The sequence below is a fragment of the Anomaloglossus baeobatrachus genome, chromosome 2, assembly GCF_048569485.1.
Source record: "Anomaloglossus baeobatrachus isolate aAnoBae1 chromosome 2, aAnoBae1.hap1, whole genome shotgun sequence".
Taxonomy (NCBI): Eukaryota; Metazoa; Chordata; class Amphibia; order Anura; family Aromobatidae; genus Anomaloglossus; species Anomaloglossus baeobatrachus.
This window is the reverse complement of record NC_134354.1, coordinates 723,818,589-723,835,268: the sequence shown is the minus strand read 5'-3', so window position 1 is coordinate 723,835,268 and position 16,680 is coordinate 723,818,589.

Below are 16,680 nucleotides of genomic sequence, written 5' to 3'. Positions count from 1 at the left end.
GTTTTATGTACAATAAACATGAGAAAAATTCTAAGAAAATGACTCGTGTCCGACGTATTCATGGGATAATTAGTTTTATAGATTTCTTCTCATTGAGTCGTCCTGTCTTCACCTCGTGTTCAAGAGAAGCTCAGCATCACCGATTTATAGGTGCTCAGGAGAAATTTGTATAGCAGAGAATGGGTGAACTCTGGCACACTAATCACCCCAAATAAAGAAGTTAAACTGGAATCATGCTGTGATTTTATTTTGACATGGTGTTTAGGGGTGATTGCCCCTCGTCAGTGCAAAGTATGGGATCCCATACTTTACACTGACGAGGGGCAATCACCCCGAAACACCATGTCAAACTGGAATCATGCTGTGATTTATTTTCCCGTCTTTATTTGGGGTGATTAGTGTGCTGGAGTTCTCCCATTCTGTGTCTTCACCTCGTGATTTAATCTTATAAAGGGACCCATAGTTATTGTGATCGGCAAATGCTTCCAAATTAATGCAATTGGACATCTAGGACCTCCAGTATATGGAGGCTTTGAAGACACTCCCAGATTAAAGAGCTTAAAAGTTCACTTTCAGCCAAATGAAATGTCAAAAGCTTGTAGGGATAGGCAATAACAAAGCCAGATTGGACTTCTGGGTTCTGTGCTCCCATGGAAGGCAGCATGTGAGAAGAGCTCCTGCTTCTTTATCAAGACCCCTGCAGTCACAAGCACACAAACCAGCTGATAAGAGGTGGGAAAGAAGAGATAAGATAGTGTGCATGCCCCTCAGACATAATGGAGAGGTATGTACACAAGAACGGGACAGCAGGACAGGGATCTTCCCCAGCCCAAAGGAGCAGCCTGGCTAATGCTAAAATGGCTCTGGAGGTGACCAAGCCCAGGAAAAGCAATAAACCTGGTAATCTGCTTTCCCAGCAGGAGGGAGGGGGTGAGCAGGAGAGAAGTACTGCAGGTCTCAGCATTTCTTACAAGTCCCTAGCTGATGAGGTGGTAAAGATGTTAACCCCCAAGCTTCAGGAAATGCTGGAGCAGACAGTGTCTGATGCTTTGAAGCAAATGCAGGAAGCCATCTCACAGCAATCAGAAAGACTGGCTACAGTGGAGAATAGGTTCAGCACTGCAGAGGATGAGTTGGGAGAGGTGCAGGCCGAGCTGCAAAAAGTCACCAGGCTGAACCAGCAACTTGCAGATAAAATTGATGATCTCGAGAATCGCTCCAGACAAAACAACTTAAGAATCATCGGGCTCCCAGAAACTATCACCCCTCACCAGCTAATGGGGCTATGCATGGAAGACATACCTCACGCTCTGGGGATTGCTGATACACTCAAGGCTGAAAGGGCACACAGAGTGGGACCCCCAGCCCAGCACACAAGTGCAAACACACCTCCAAGACCCAGGCCAGTGATTGTCAGATATTTGAACTTTGTGGATAAAACTAACATCTTACAAGCATTTCGGAAGAAGACATCCCCCACGGTGGTAAGAGGACGTAAGATTCTGATATTCAGTGACTATTCGGCGGAGGTCACAAAGAAAAGAAGAGCCTTCAGCGATGTCTGCACAGAGCTTTTCAGAAAGAAGATAAAATTTGCTTTGCAATTCCCGGCCATCCTTAAAATCTTTGCCCCAGGAGGAGGTACAGAGACATTCACGGCCCCTGATCAGGCAAGAAGCTATGTGGACAAGACTTTTGCAAAAGTGTCGCCTCTGGCGAACAGTGGGGATGCTACTCCCCAGAGGGGGTGAGGACATAAAATAGCCCTTACAGGGGCAAAATTGCTGATGATTAATGTGGAGTATTGATGCTGTTTGTAAAGGAGTTTGTAGGGAGGGGGATTTGTATGGGGGTCTGTAGTTCATGTGGGCCTGAAAGCGTTAACTCTACCATAACCCAGACACCCACAGTCCCTCTCCATACCCCCGCTTTTCCCTTTCTTTTTTTCTCTTCTTTTTCTTTCTTCCTCTGTCCTTCTTTCCCTGTCTTGCCCAACCCCGTTATTATCCCATCACCCAAACGCACCCCCCTCCAACACATAACTGCCTCCCTCTACCCCCATACCCACACTCCCCTCCCACTCCCTCCAACTACACTCCCCCACCCACAAACTACTTTCCACCCCCTACCGCCCACACCCCCTTTGCCACCCACAAACAAACCCTCTCCTGCCCCCCCGACTACACACTTTTTCCCACCCATAAACTACCTCCCACCCCATCCGTCCCAATCAACTCCCCCATCCCATTCACACCTCTCCCCATTTACGACCCTTCTCCTTCCCATAACCATCCTCTGGACCCCTCCTCCATTCTTCCCTCCTTTCTTCCTCTTGTTTCCTTTTTCCTTCATCTCTCCTGGGAATGAAAATAATGAAGGTTTCAGCTCACCCATATGAAGTTTCCAAGGCAAGGATGGATGCCCGCAGTCCCCCGGACAGGCCAGTCCGTGATTCAGAGTAGATATGGAAGGAAAAAGGGTTTGGGACTCAGCACCAATGCAGTAATATAAAACTTGGAACTTTATTAGAAAATCTAAAATGAAGGTACACAGGTCATCCAAAAAATCGCCACTGCATTGGTGCTGAGTCCCAAACCCTTTTTCCTTCCATATCTCTCCTGGGAATGAGCCTCTATATACTGGGTCGAGGTTCAACCTACTTTCAGTCCTCAGGGCTTGGGGATACTTGTATATATTTCTGAAGCTATGTTTAGCATGCCTTTTAAGTGAAGTGTGGAAGCTCAAGAAAGCGAACATATTTTGAGGAGCGAAAGAGGGATCAGTAGGAGTCCCTACATACATGCGGGAAAAAAGTGAAGTCCGCAACCGTGTTTTCCTACAAAGGATATAGGATAGCGATCTTATTTTCTTGGTTTAATTGACTTTTTTTTTTTTGCACCACCAGAGAGCGACACTGTGGACAGGTTTTAAGAAGGTTTTAGTTAAGATAGGATAAGAAGTAAGATTTCAAGTAATATATAAGGATGCGAATTGTGTCATGGACCGTTAAAGGCCTGCAGTCGCCACACACAAGACGAATGATATTGAGGCATTTAAAGAAGCTTAAAGTAGACATTGCCCTACTTCAGGAGACCCATTTGAAAAATCAGGATTTCACCAGAATGTGCAAATTGTGGGTGGGAGAAGTGATGGGATCCTCAGCCCAAAATAATAAAGCAGGTGTGTTAATACTACTCCATAAGCAGGCAAATTGTAGGGTAATAACACAGGAAAATGATGGAGATGGGAGAATACAAAAAGCTGTGCTTGATAACCCATGTGGACGACTCAAAATCTATAATGTATATGCACCAAATGAGAGTAATAAGATTTTCTTCCAGGACTTCTTCCGAGAGCCGTAACTTTTTTATTTTTCTGTCAATCTTGCCACATGAGGGCTTGTTTTTTGCAGGACGAGTGTAATCGCACAATAGTTTTTAGGATGTTTTATTCATAGTGTTCACTATATGGTAAAACTGATGTGGTGTTGGGATGCCTGAGGTCGGTGCAAGTTTGTAGACACCAAACATGTATAGGTTTTCTTGTATCTAAATTCACAAGCTTGTCCAATAAAAGTGGCGTACGTTTTGCAATATTTTCCGAAACCCGTAGCATTCTCATTTTTTGGGATCTATGGCTCAGTGACGGCTTATTTTTTGCGTCTCGAGCTGACATTTTTAATGGTACTATTTTTGCGCAGATGCTACGTTTTGATCGCCTGTTATTTAATTTTGCATAAAACGTGCGGCGACCAAAAACCGTAATTTTGGTGTTTGGAATTTTTTTGCTGCTACGCCATTTACTAATCAGATTAATTGATTTTATATTTTCATAGATCGGGTGTTTCTGAACGCAGCGATACCAAATGTGTATATTTTTTTAACCCTTTAATTTTCAATGGGGTGAAAGGGGGGTGATTTGAACTTTTAGGTGTTTTTGTTTTTTTTTTAAATTTTATTTTATTAGTTTCCCTAGGGGGCTATAGTGATCAACAATGCGATCGCTCTGCCCTATCTGCTGATCACAGCTACACAGCTGTAAACAGCAGATATGATCACTTCCTGATTCACTCGGCTCTGGACCGAGTGAAACCGAAAGTGACTCATGATGGCTACAGGCATCATCACATGATCCTGTGCTACCATGGCAACCACCGAAAGTCACGTGATCACGCACGTGACTTCCGGTGGGGGCGGCGGTAAGTAAAAATAATGGCCGCGCGCATATACATCTCGCTGCCAGACTTTGGCAGCGAGATGTAAGGGGTTAAATGTTGCGGGTGGAATGTGATTCCATTCGTAACATGCAGGCACACATCAGCTGTTTTCAACAGCTGACATATGTGCGCGGATTGCTGCGACCTGCCCACGACAGGGGGCGGGGATTAACCTCACACGATCCATGACGGCTAGATCCGTCATTGGTTGTGAAGGGGTTAAAAACAAAATAAAAAATCCGTCTTACAGATTGTCACATCCAATTTACAATCCTGTAGCTCAATATTCATGTTGGATGGATACAAAGGCTAAAGAGCTATTAAAGTCACACCTGACTGTACGAGGATCCATCTGTGTCAGAGCAATAAGGGGATGGAGCGCCCTCAACAGGGAAAATCTATGTTATACATAAGGCTTTCAAAATAGAAACAAAATCCTGCACTGCTCAAATACTAAATACATCAGATTTATCAAGCGCCCAGGCAAAGAACAGAGGGGACAGTGGTGCTGCACTTGAGAAAAAGTCATGAAATATTCCAAAAAATGAAGACAATCAAATGGCACTCACCCTCCATAAATTAAATCCTTTATTGTATCCAGTGTACAGAAAACAGCTGCTTCGCCTGGCTTGCATGCTTCTACAGGTCTACATCTCATTGGTGTGGACCTGAAGAAGCGTGCAAGCCAGGCGAAACAGCTTTGTCCATGCACTCCGCGTTCCTATTCTCCTGTTTTACATGGACTTTTAATGTTGATACAATAAAGGACTGATTTTATGGAGGGTGAATCCCACTTGATTTTCTTCATGTTTTGGAATATGTGCATACATAATCCAAATATTTAAAAAAAAAACAAAAACTGGGTAATTATATTAGTACCATATCCTAGCGAATACAGGGCCGCTGTGCAGTCAAATAACTCATCATAATGCACAATTCCCTCTGCTCTGGCACTGCAGGTGAATGTGGCACCCTCTCCTCTCAGGTTGCACTAATGGTATGGCCACCCCTGGTTACATATAATAATGAGCGGAAGACCTGCAAGCGTGTGTGTTGCACAAAGAGTACCCTCTCCGGACAAAAAGAAGCTGAATCCCAGTAATACACGTCGGTTCTTACAGGAAATCCTTATTATTTTTTTCTTCCATCGCGCTTTGTGTGCGGGCACCTTTTCATGCACATGTGTGCTCGCAGCACCTCCACACCTAATTGTATGGTACCATCAGCCTCTTATTCATGGGTATCTACATTTTCAGGAACGTAATGGGCTTGTGCTGTCGGGGCCACTGACACCACTATTTCTGCCAGATATACATTTAGCTGACATGTATAACAGAGCAGAGACCCGCCAGGTCCCTGCACTGCAATGTACACCACTGTCCAATCAGACGCTGGCAGCGGATATCGGCATATTAGTCACAGGCAATGGATAGCAGTGACGTCATGTGCCGCCCATAGATATATCGACATCAGCTGTTGACCTCTGCACCGGCTACAGAAAAGGACATCACATGTCGTGGGAGCAGAGGAAGGTGAGCGGAACCTTTTTTATTATAATGTATTAGAGACAACGGCCACTGGGAACTATTGTTGCAGGATGGGCCTAGGAGGTGGGGACGTTATACCAGGAAGGGGCACAGGACGGAGGACATTATACTAGGAAGGGGCACAGGACGGAGGATATTATACCAGGAAGGGGCCCAGGACGGAGGACATTATACCAGGAAGGGGCACAGGACGGAGGACATTATACCAGGAAGGGGCGGAGGACATTATACCAGGAAGGGGCACAGGACGGAGGACATTATACCAGGAAGGGGCACAGGACGGAGGACATACCAGGAAGGGGCACAGGATAAGGGACATTATGCTAGGAAGGGGCACAAGATAAGGGACATTATGCCAGGAAAAGGCACATGATCGTGAACGTTATACCAGGAAGGGGTTCAGGATAGGGGGCACCAGTACAGGAGGGGACGAGGGCAAGACATGCCTGTATAGGATTTAGAATGATGCAAGGGCCCATACATATAACCAAAATTTAGGTGGGGGCCCTGGTCCACATTTTGAACCTGGGTGCATTGGACTCTAGTTATGTTGCTGCTGTGGAGTCATCATAGAGTGTGTCACTAAAGGGGCATCATAATTTGTGGGGGGGGGGACATATATTGGGCGCATCGGACTATGAAAGGAGTATCGTATTAGGTGAGAACAGTAAGGGGCCCTCAGTAGGGGCACAATTATGCGCTGCATTAAGAGTATACATGGGCACAGTACTTGCTGCAATATGTGTTCCTTTCCAATCTGTCAGGAATCTTTGCTGCCCAAATCAAAGTACCATAAATTGCAGCCACTATCCCTGTGAAAAGAATTTATCATTTCATTGAATCTCTGTGATCTTTTCTATAAATATAAACCTCACAAAGGCTAGGTTCATCATTCAATCATTTTTTTTTTCCCCTGAGAAAATGGGATCATTTATGCAAATCACACTGATCAGACTGCTCAAAGTGGGATCAGAATGTGATCTGATTTTCACAGTTAGCTTGGTTGGTTCCACTTGCGTACCGTATCTGATGCGAGAGCAGGGCTGCCACCAAGAATTTCAAGGCCCCATACTGGCAAAATATTTGGGCACCCTTGACATTCCGCCCAGGCTCCACTCCAGCTCCTCCTCCACCCCGCAAACCTTCCAAAGTCTCACCACCACTCTTGGAAAAACTCCAATTCTGCACTACATCCTCACCAATCACACATTAATAGCTCACATACACACGGTCATGGCCAAATGTGTTTGCACCCTTGAAGTTGTTGCAGAAAATTAAGTATTTTCCTCAGAAAATTAATAATACGCCCCCTTCACTGCCCCTCTCCAGAATACACCCTTTACACCGCCCCTCTCCGTAATACACCCTCTACACCGCCCCTCTGATAATACACCGTCTACACTGTCCTTCATAATATCCCCCACAAACTACCCCTTTGTATAATATCCCTCACATACGCTGCCCCTCTGTATACTATCTCCCCCACACAAGCTGCCCCTCTTTATAATATAGACACACACACACACTGCCCCTCTGTATAATATGCCCCCATACACACACTGCCCTTCTATATCTGTATATCGCCCCACACACACTACCCCTCTGTATAATATCCCTTCATACACACACTGCCCCTTTGTATAATATCCCACCTACACACTGCTCCTCGCAACACTTTAGAAAGAAGTAGTGGGCGCACAGTGTAATAAATATAAATAAAGGGAGGGGTCCTAACAAAAACTATCCAAAAAAAAAAAAAAGGAATTGTAACATGAAAGGAAGAAAAGCTGCATAGTAAAATATGTGCACACCCAGCTATTTATATATAAACTTGGCTTTCATTGTTTTTGTCAGCCTTCTATGTTTTGTATCAAAGGTTAAAAACATGATTGACACGAGAAAAAGAATGAATGAAATAGGAGAATGGATATAATAATCTTGTACTTATCCCCAATGACATATCAAGGCGCTGAGAATGCACAATAAGTATATAAATAAGGCAGTGTCCGCAGATAAATAATATAATTCCAAAACACATAATACCTGGCTGTAGAGCTTTATCTTAAATGTGGCAGTAAGTCAATAGAGGGTATAGCTGTCCCCCTCCTGGTATATACATCCCCCATCCTGGACCCCTCATAGTATATATGTCCCCTTCCAGGTGAATACGTCTCCGTTCTGTCTCTAACGCAAAAAAAATCAATTACTCACCATCCCCGATTCCCACGTCATGTGGCGTCCTCTCTGTGCCACAGTGCATTTCAACTGGATGTATGCAATTGGATGCACATCCAGCTGAAGCTGGGACTGGGGTCGGCAGGCCCCTCCACCACACCAAGCTCCTGGGATCGTCCTGCCCCTGTCTTCAGCTCATGGAGCACTTGCCTTTCCCCACTGGCTACTGCGTCGTCGCCACCTCTGCCGTAATCGCAGTAGTGTGATCCCGTCGCAGAGTGATGACCTCATCACGCTGCTTCACGTTGGGCCATGGGTTGACCTTACTCACTCTGCCCCACTACTCTAATCACCACACATGGCTAATTTGCCTGCCATTTCCCTGCAGCGCTTTGCATGCAAATTATCCATGTGTAGTGGCCGAAGCGACACTGCCAGCCCCTTCTGCTGCGGCTGTGACTGGGGCCCGGTGAAGAGGAGGCTTAATAAAGCTAAGTAATTACCCAGGGCCTGGCTAGGCCCTCCTCTTCACCGGGCCTCATACACCAGTAATGGTTGTAATGCCCTGATGGTGGCCGTGTGCGAGAGCATCGGCTGCGACATGCTAATGACCCTTGGCTCAGGCTCTGCTGTGAGCGTGAGCTGAGTCAGGCTAGGTTCACATTTCCATTGTTTTGCATCAATCACATTGCGCTGCTCAAAAAACGTTACAGGCTGCGTTGCTCCCGCCGGCGGTCAGTTAAAAAACGACGAACAAATAAGGAATAACGTTTGGAACACCATTCTAAGTCTGAACTGGGTGCAAAAAACCTAAAAAAACATCACTATGGGGAGATAAGTTATGCACACCAGTGACTATGTAAGGGGAATACATGGAATAGCAGAAACTGCTGTGTGAATACTGACTTGAAAAATCCAATAGCTATATGTAAGAGTGAAAATGTGAAAAATGGAATCTGCATTACTGCCATGAACATATGAATCAAGAGAAATTTAGCTACTGAATTGATCAATGCAATAGAGCCCCAACACTACGCCAAAGTATTTCTCTACGTTGGGGTCCCTAGCTTGTGTGTGTCCTCTCATGCAGTTAAAAAACTTACCGTGTATGGGAAGCTGAGACCCAGGCTATTTATGCGTATTATATGGATTGGCAATAGGTGTGGTTGGGGAGGGTTCACAAACGAAAAACTACTAACAATAAGAAATAACGTTTGGAACTCCATTCTAAGTCTGAACTGGGTGCAAAAAACCTAAAAAAACATCACTATGGGGAGATAAGTTATGCACACCAGTGACTATGTAAGGGGAATACATGGAATAGCAGAAACTGCTGTGTGAATACTGACTTGAAAAATCCAATAGCTATCGTTTGGGAACCCTCCCCACACCTATTGCCAATCCATATAATACGCATAAATAGCCTGGGTCTCAGCTTCCCATACACGGTAAGTTTTTTAACTGCATGAGAGGACACACACAAGCTAGGGACCCCAACGTAGAGAAATACTTTGGCGTAGTGTTGGGGCTCTATTGCATTGATCAATTCAGTAGCTAAATTTCTCTTGATTCATATGTTCATGGCAGTAATGCAGGTTCCATTTTTCACATTTTCACTCTTACATATAGCTATTGGATTTTTCATGTCAGTATTCACACAGCAGTTTCTGTTATTCCATGTATTCCCCTTACATAGTCACTGGTGTGCATAACTTATCTCCCCATAGTTAAAAAACGACTGACTGCGACGCAGCGGATGCAATGCAGCATCAGTCGCAATCCGTCACTAATAGAAGTCTATGGGGAAAAACTGGATTCCTGCAAAATATTTTGCAGGATACCGTAATTCCTCAAGGCGATGGATTGTGACTGATGCAAAACAACGCAAGTGTGAACCTAGCCTCACTCGTCTGTGATCCAATTACATGTGCAGAGAAGAGGGTGACACTAATATCTCTATCCTTTCCTCTGCGTATATTGCATGGCCCCATAGAATAATGTCGCAGGCGGTGAGGCGCTGCGCTCACCACGCTCGGGTCCGGCGCTGCTGCTGCTGCTGCTCGGCTCGAGCGGTGGGCCGGATCCGGGGACTCGAGCGGCGCTCCTCGCCCGTGAGTGAAAGGGGGGTAGTTCGGTTTGGGGATTTGGTCCGTGACGCCACCCACGGGTTGTGGAGAGGTTGGGCACCACCGCTGCTATTGACGGGTATCTCGGGAGCGATGGTAGGGAGCAGCTGGGATGGTTCTCTCCCCTCCGTGGGTAGGGCGTTGGTGGTCCCGGGGCCCAGCGAGGTGTCGGGGAGGCAGGGTTGGCAAGGTGCAGGGTCGCTTGGACTGTGCAGCGCGGTGGCGGATTGCACGGTAGTACTCACTCAGCCACAAATGGATGCAAAGTCTCTGGTAAACCAAACGGCTGGATGGACGAGTCCCGCAGCCGGCTGCTGTGGTTTCTCCCGGACGGTTGTTGGTGGCTGCCTTTCCCTGCACCTTTTGTGTATGTTTGGTCCCGATGGCTTCCCACCGGTAACCCGCTCCCCAGCGTGTATATGTGCCAGAGGAGCCCTTTTGCCCGCAGGCTCTGGCCCTTGGAACTCTAGCTGTGGCGGTAGCTGTATTTCCTTTTGCTTGTTGGACGGTTGCCTTCAATCGGGTCTTGGCTGTTAGGAAACCCCTGGGGTTCCGGTCACTGATGGATTTGACCTATTTAACGGCGACTCCAAGCCTGGTCGGGGTCCACAGGCCTCCCGGTTTGTGCTGGCTTCACTTCGCTCCCCGGTTCGGTAGCGGCGGGCCACCGCCCGTCCCCGGTCCTACGGTTCCGCGTTGATCTGCCTCTCCTGCAGACGGCCACCACCATTTGCCAACCTTGCTCTCGGTGCCCGGGCCACGTACTCGGACACAGTCAGTTTGCTCCTCTACTACCACTTTACTCCTCACTCTTCCACTTCCCTAACTGAACTCTACACTGACTTCCTTTTCCCGCCTCCAGGACTGTGAACTCCTCAATGGGTGGGGCCAACCACCTGGCTCCACCCCACCTGGTGTGGCCATCAGCCCCTGGAGGGAGGCAACTAGGATTTTGTGTCTGGCTGATGTGGCTATCTCGGGGTGGGGGTGTCGTGTTGTAGTCCCTGTGACGACCTGGCTAGTCTCAATTTTAAACGGTTGAGAGATGATCTTAGTGCAATAAACTGGGATGATGTACTAAGTAATAAAAGTACACAAAGCAAATGGGAGACTTTTATGAGCATCCTGAATAGGGCTTGGGCAGAAAATATACCCTATGGGAACAAACATGCTAGAAATAGGAAGAAACCCCTATGGCTAAATAGAGCTGTAAGGGAAGCAATAAAAGAAAAACAGAAAGCCTTAAAAGAATTAAAGAGGGTAGGTAGTGATGAGGCATTATATAATTATAGAAAATTAAATAAAATATGTAAGAAGCAAATTAAGTTAGCTAAGTTTGAGACAGAGAGACTCATTGCGAGAGAAAGTAAAAATAATCCTAAAATATTCTTTAACTACATAAACAGTAAAAAACTGAAAAGCGATAGTGTTGGCCCCCTTAAAAATAGTCTTGGTGAAATGGTGGAGGGGGATGAGGGTAAAGCCAACCTGCTGAATGACTTTTTTTCTACGGTTTTTATACAAGAAAATGCCATGGCAGATGATATGACCAGTGATACCATAAATTCACCCTTGAATATTACCTGCTTAACCCAGCAGGAAGTACGCCGCCGCCTCGAAATCACTAAGGTTGACAAATCTCCGGGCCCGGATGGCATACACCCCAGAGTACTACAGGAATTGAGTTCTGTGATAGATAGACCATTATTTTTAATCTTCTCAGATTCCTTAATAACAGGGTCGGTACCGCAGGACTGGCGCATAGCAAATGTGGTGCCAATATTCAAAAAGGGGACAAAAACTGAGCCGGGAAATTATAGGCCGGTAAGTTTAACCTCTACGGTTGGTAAAATCCTTGAGGGTTTCTTGAGAGATGCTATACTGGAGTATCTCAAGAAAATAACCTTATGACAGAGTATCAACATGGGTTTATGAGGGATCGATCCTGTCAAACTAATTTGATCAGCTTCTATGAAGAGGTAAGTTCAAGCCTGGACCAGGGAAATGCAGTGGATGTTGTGTATATGGACTTTTCAAAAGCTTTTGATACGGTGCCACACAAAAGGTTGGTACATAAAATGAGAATAATGGGGATAGGAGAAAATATGTGTAACTGGGTTAAAAACTGGCTCAGTGATAGGAAAAAAAGGGTGGTTATTAATGGTACGTACTCGGACTGGGTCTCAGTTCATAGTGGGGTACCACAGGGGTCAGTATTGGGCCCGCTTCTTTTCAACATATTTATTAATGACCTTGTTGGGGGCATGCGGAGTAGAATTTCAATATTTGCAGATGATACTAAACTCTGCAGGGTAATCAATACAGAGGAGGATAATTTTATATTACAGGGAGATTTATGTAAATTGGAGGATTGGGCTGAGAAGTGGCAATTGAAGTTTAATGTAGATAAATGTAAGGTCATGCACTTGGGTAGAGGAAATAACATTTATGATTATGTACTTAATTGTAGAACACTGGGTAAAACAGACACAGAAAAAGACTTGGGTGTATGGGTGGATGGTAAACTTCACTTTAGTGGACAGTGTCAGGCAGCTGCTGCCAGGGCTAATAAAATAATGGGATGTATTAAAAGAGGTATAAGGCTATGTGCGCACGTCGCGTAAAAACATGCAGTTACGCTGCGCTTTGTAGCGCAGCGTAACTGCATGCGTCCTGCGTCCCCTGCACAGTCTATGGAGACTGTGCAGGGGCCGTGCGCACGTGGCGTTTAAGAGCGCAGCGCTTCGGCTACTGCCGAAGCGCTGCGCAAAAAGAAGTGACATGTCACTTCTTTCCTGCGCTTTGCCGGCAGCTCCTGCTCTGTCTATGGCAGGAGCTGCAGGCAGAGCGCATGGAATCGGCGCTCACTACGGACATTTCTGCAGCGATCTAAAGCGCACATGTGCTCTTCAGATCGCTGCAGAAATTTCTGCAGGGCTTGTACGCAACGTGCGCACATAGCCTAAGTGTTCATGAAAAAAATATAGTTCTACCTCTGTACAAGTCACTAGTGCGACCGCACTTAGAATACTGTGTACAATTCTGGTCACCGATAAATAAGAAGGACATAGCTGAACTGGAGAGGGTGCAGAGAAGAGCGACCAAGATTATTAGAGGAATGGGTGGGCTGCAATACCAAGACAGGTTATTAAACTTGGGGTTATTTAGTCTGGAAAAACGAAGGCTTAGGGGGGATCTAATCACAATGTATAAATATATGAGGGGACAGTACAGAGACCTTTCCAAAGATCTTTTTACACCTAGGCCTGCGACTGGAACACGGGGGCATCCGCTACGTCTTGAGGAAAGAAGGTTTAATCATAATCACAGACGAGGATTCTTTACTGTACGAGCAGTGAGACTATGGAACTCTCTGCCGCATAATGTTGTAATGAGTGATTCACTACTAACATTTAAGCAGAGCCTGGACGCCTTTCTTGAAAAATTTAATATTACCAGTTATGTATATTAGATTTTATGACAGGGTATTGATCCAGGGAACTAGTCTGATTGCCGGATGTGGAGTCAGGAAGGAAATTTTTTCCCCATTGGAACTTGTTTGTCACATTGGGGTTTTTTTTTTTGTTTTTTTTTTTGCCTTCCTCTGGATCAACATGTTAGGCTACGGGTTGAACTAGATGGACTTAGAGTCTCCCTTCAACCTTAAAAACTATGATACTATGATACTATGATACTATGATACTATGATGTTACAATAACATTGGTCAGCGTGTGATCTTATGTTTTGGCAGATTGCAATTAGACCACAAAAACGTTTTAGGCTATGTGCGCACTGGGAAATGAAATTTCCTTGCGTAAATTCCGCATGCTCTCAAAGATTACCGCACCCGCGGTAAAAAACCGCGGGAAACCGCACCCGAAAACCGCATGCGGTTTGCTGCGGTTTTACCGCGGTATTGTTCGCGGTATTGCCGCGGTTTTGCCGCGTGCGGGTTGGGATGTGCTTTATTGCATTCAATGCAATAAAGCACATTGAAGAAAAAAAAAAAATACATTTAATTCTGATAGTAGATAGACAGAAGAATAGATAGAGGGATAGATAGAGGACAGATTGCTGCATTTCCCACGGTCGGCAGTGAGTTCACATTACCGGCCGTGGGAAATGACCGGTAATTACCTCTGCTGTCTGCTGCATTCATTCAGCGCTGTGTCTGTGTCAGTCGCGGCTGGATGGAAGCAGCGCAGGACCTGTGGATTACGCCGGAGCGGTGGATTACGTCGGAGCTTTGGTGCGGGAGGGGTTAATAAAATGGTGAACGAGGCTTGTTGGTTTTATTTAAAATAAAGGATTTTTCTGTGTGTGTGTTTTTTTCACTTTACTTACGGGTTGATCATGTCAGCTGTCACATAGACGCTGCCATGATCAAGCCTGGAGTTAATGGCGGTGATCCACCACCATTAACCCCTTGTATTACCTTGCTGCCACTGCTACACGGCGGCAAGAAGAGCCGAGGACACGCCGGTGCTGCCGCATAATGCATGCGACAGTGCCGGGGCAGCTGCGGCTGATATTCTCGGCTGTGGGAGGGGGAGTGAGGCAGGGGACATTAACCCTGCCCCTCTCCCTCCCCAGCCTGAGAATACCGGCCCGCCGCTGTGTGCTTACCTCGGCTGGAAGGTAAATATGCAGCGGAGCCCACGTTCTTTGTTTTCTATATTTCCGTTTTCTTTCTATGTGTGTTCTATGTGTCTGTGTCTATGTGTTCTATGTCTGTGATGTCTGTGTCTGTGATGTGTGTGTGTGATCTGTGTGTGTTTACTCTCTGCACGGCTTCCTCTTCCTGTAATGACATCACTTCCCTGCAAAACCGCAGACAAGCGATGTACATTACCGGAGGTAAACCGCGAAATACCGCAGGGAATAACGCAGGAAAACGCAGTGAACCGCACAGAATTTGCTGCCTGCGTTATTCCCTGCGGGATTTCATGATTAACATTGAGTCAATGGAGTGAAATCCCGCAGCGATGTGCGGAAAAGAAGTGACATGCACTTGTTTTTGCTGCGGGATTTCCGCAGCAAAACATGCAGCTGTCAAATTCCGCCCAGTGCGCACAGGATTTTTTTTCTCCATAGGATTTGCTGGTGATTCACTGCAGACATGTTATGAACATTTTCTGCAGCGAAACATGCAGAAAATCCGCGGCAAAATTCGGTAAGTGCGCACAGGGCCTTAGGCATCGGTTCCACTTGCATTAACACAGACGAGTACAATCCAATAATACATCAGATTGCACTCGTACCAGTGTTAATCAGGTAGTGTCCATCTGCTATTTTTTTTCCTCATCTCTAAGGCTAAGGGTATGTTCACACATCAGGTTTTTGCTGTGCGGCACAATCCGGCGCTTTGCGGGAAAAACACATACGTTTTTTTTTTGTCGCCAGGTGCGGTTTTTCCTTATAGACTTTTATTAGCGCCGGATTGTGCCGTATGAACTAACTTGCGTTTGATCCGGTTTTTGCCGGATGCTGCAAAAATTCTCACTCCAGCGGCCGCACAGGACGCAGAGAGGAACGTTTTTTGCCAGCGGCAAAAACCTGCATAGCGTCAGGTGCTGTGCGACATGGTGCATAATGAAAGTCTATGCGCGCCGGATACGGTGACATGCCTCAAACGCCGGAAGCATGTACCGTATCCAGTTTTTACTTCTGAGCATGCCCAGAAGTGATATAAATTCATTGCTTGTCAGAAAATCAATCAATCACTCACTCTCTCTCAAACTCTCTCATTCACTGACTCATTCACTCGCTCTCCCCCACTCACCGATCACCGGCGTGGCGCTGCACAGCTGTCACAAAGCTCTGGCGGCTTCTCCTGATTTGAAAATGCCGGCCGCCCATTATTCAATCTCGTATTCCCTGCTTCCCCCGCCCACCAGCGCCTATGATTGGTTGCAGTCAGACACGCCCCCACGCTGAGTGACAGCTGTCTCACTGCAACCAATCACAGCTGCCAGTGGGCTGGTCTATATCTTGCAGTAAAATAAATAAATAATTTAGAAAAAATGGCGTGCGGTCCCACCCAATTTTGATACCAGCCAAGATAAAGCCACATGGCTGAAGGCTGGTATTCTCAGGATGGGGAGCTCCACGTTATGGGGAGCCCCCCAGCCTAAAAATATCAGGCAACAGCCGCCCGGAATTGCCGCATCCATTAGATGCGACAGTCCCGGGACTTTACCCGGCTCATCCCCCTGGTGCGGTGGCAATCGGTGTAATAAGGGGTTAATCATGGGAGGCGTCTATGAGACACTCTCAATGATTAACCTGTAAGTGAAAGTAAATAAACACATATACCCGAAAAAATACTTTATTTGGAATAAAAGACAAAAAAACACTCTCTTTCACCATTTTATTAAAATCCCCAAATACCCCTCCAGGTCCGACGTAATCCACAGAGGTCCCATGACAATTTCAGCTCTGCTACCTGAAGCTGACAGGAGCTGCAGTAGAACACCGCCGCACCTGGGAGCTCCACACAGCAACTGAAGTGAATCGCGCTGTCAGCGGTGACGTCACTGAGGTAATGCCTGCATGTGCGGTGATAGTGGGGGGCGGTAGTGCCAGTGTTTGTGTGGTGATGATGGGGGTCTCTCT